This window comes from Arachis ipaensis, chromosome B01, assembly GCF_000816755.2.
Source record: "Arachis ipaensis cultivar K30076 chromosome B01, Araip1.1, whole genome shotgun sequence".
Taxonomy (NCBI): domain Eukaryota; kingdom Viridiplantae; phylum Streptophyta; class Magnoliopsida; order Fabales; family Fabaceae; genus Arachis; species Arachis ipaensis.
This window is the reverse complement of record NC_029785.2, coordinates 115,214,448-115,217,537: the sequence shown is the minus strand read 5'-3', so window position 1 is coordinate 115,217,537 and position 3,090 is coordinate 115,214,448.

Sequence of the window (3,090 nt, the reverse complement as noted above, 5' to 3'; positions counted from 1 at the left end):
ATTGTATACCAAACATATAAATTTATTGTGTATGAATAATTGTAAGATAGTCCAAAACATGGTAAAAAATAGTAAAGTTCCTCCTATAAGTGTTTTGTGTCAAAAGGATAAAATTCAAAAAAATAAAAAACACCCTAAGGAGTTGGATTTCTCTTTAAATGAGAAGAAAATTGGTGAAAGTGGATTGGTTGTATTTGAAGTATAGAAAATGTCATTTAGATAGAAATGAATTAAACTAGATGTTCCTTCACCAATATTACATGTCATAAATACTCTTTTATGCGAACATCTCTTTGGCATGAAAATTCGAAACAATGTCAAAACTACTACCTTAACATGTGAAGATCAACTTCCTATGTCCATTTTTAGTTGAACAAACTTAAAATAATGAGGACACTCAAGGCACCCTTTGCTGTAAAATGGCTTAAGATTATAAAAAGGGCCTCAACTAATCAATTCTCCGTCAATGGAAAAAAAGTAAATTTTACTTGCTATAGAAAGTTTTACAAAGTGAGTAAAAACTGTGGTTGTCAAAGAAGCAAATGTTGAAGTAGTGGTAAGATTCATCAAAGAAAACATAACATGCAGATTTTGGTTGTCCAGTATTTTGGTGTCTAATAATGAACCCATTTTGTTAATTAGAGAGTGTTGAGTATTCTTGAACAATACCAAATTAAATATCACAATTCTTTTTCCTACTACCTACAAGACAAAGGCCAGGCAAAATCTACTAATAAGAACTTTTTAAAAATACTCACAAATATGGTGACCAATACTCATAAAAATTGGAGTGAATACTTATCATTTGTTCTTTGGACTTATAAAACCTTTTCATTGGTATATGGGACTGAAGTTGTTCTTCTAACGAAAATTGAAGTTACAATAAATCGTGAAGCTAAGTTACTAGAATTACAAGAAAAAAAGAAGCCGTATGAAGTAGAATAGAAGAATACTACTGAAGTCTAGCATTAGTTTATGACAAACATGTTCAGCTCATGATGTTTATAGAAGGAAATCTATTATTAAAATCAGTATATATTATAATGAAAAAGATGTCTTTGTCTAAATGGACTCCCAAATGAAAAATTTTCTACATTATTTCTAAAGTACACCCTACGAACATTGCATTGTATTGGATCCAAATCATAGAACAATTATTAGCTCCATCAATTTTATGTATATCAAGAAGTACTATCCTAGTTTCAGATTTAGGAGTTAAATTTCAATTTCTAGAACACTTCTTTGTCAAGAGCCAATATCTATGCTATATAATTTTGATAACATCATGCAATGCATGGACGAATGTTCTTAGCAATTATGTATCCAAATGTTGTAAATAATGCATGTTAAGAAATTTTCAATACAAAATATTTTTAGAAAATGAGGTGTCCCACTCTGATTTTCTTTAAAAAAAAAAAAAGTAATAATAGGACAAAAAAAATTTGGATATCTTCAAACTTTTGCCTTTGAAAAAGAAAGTCTAAAAAAAAAAACAAACAGTAATAAACAATTTAGATTTTTCTCATAACAATACCTTATTTCCTGGGAAAGCAAAATATGTATCCAAAATAAATTGATCACATAAGCAAACAAAGAAAATAAAACTCCTTGAAAGAGTATGCATAGTATTAAACAAAAGAGAAAACATGACACTCAAAAAGATGTGTAACAATAAAAGTCAGAGGCACCAAAACAAAAAGTATACACTTTGTCAAAGTCTTACCTCTTAAACAAAATAAAGAGATGAAAAACTATAACAACTACAAAATATCACTATAAGATATCACAGAAGAAATAACCTTCTTAAGTTTGGCCAATTAGGTTTATGTAGCAAACTTAACTTTCATGGTGTCCAATTTAAATATAAGTTTGTCAACCTTTTTTTAAAGAGTAGAAACACCAGAAGAAAGGGTATGATACTTTTTAGACAAAAATTCTGCAAAGTCAAGTATCCCAGATGAAGGCTTCAATTTAAAAGAAATATTCTCAAGCCAAAAACTACTACATTTAAATAACTTAAGGTTATTTAGATTTTTTTTTTTTACCATATCTCAATAAACACCGCACAAGTCTGCAAGGGTGTTCGAAGTAAAGAACGTCCATGAGTCCAAAAAAGCTTGATACCAAAATTTTTTGAAAAGACAGTTGAGATTGCTAAGAGGCATGAAGAAAGGGTTCCAATATGCAATCTCAAATAACAATACATTCACATCATCATAGAAATACTCAAACTCATAATGAGCAGAAGCTATAAGCAAAACAAACAAGTAAAAAAATACATTTATCTTGTCAAACACTTGTAAAATTCTGTTGTAATTAGGGGTGTCCGCGGATCGGATCGGATTGGATATGGCCGAAAATTCGATCCGATCCGCACAATTTCCATTGGATCAGATCGGATATGATATCCGCACTTTTTAGTGCCGGATCGGATATCGGATATATCCACATAATTAAACATTCTCTTTTTAATTATATTTATCTTTTTCTTGACAATACAATTGAAATTTTTTCTTTCTATATATATCACTAAAAAATTATTTAAAAATTTACTTTCCAATATAATTAGAAAATGACTCTTATTAATATTCATAACTAGATAAGTTCTTTCGATTAATGTAGTTACTATGTAAAACTAAAATTAATTTCAAAAGAAGATAAATAATACTCTTTTAAATCAAATTCTAATAAAAAATATCAATCTCGTTTAAATTTGAGAATCAATTATTTTTATGAATATCTAATATAAAGTTCTTAAAATGACTGTTAAGTACTAAAAATTGAGTAAAAAATTATTGTAGAGTCATATTTAATAAGTTAATCGGGACAAATAAATATTATTATCATATACTACTCAATAAAATTTTAAATTGTAGTGGGAGTACTTGCCCCCACAACTATCACCTAGAACCGTCCCTGCTTCTTATCTAGAAGAATTATGGGAAGATTACGAGTGGGAGCAAATTGAGGAAATTGCTCAAAAATAAAGAGTTGAAGTGTAAAACTCATATAAATGATGAATAATTAATTAGTAATTAATAATAATTTAATTTTAAGTAAAAAGGGTTAAAAAATTAAAGATTTATAAAT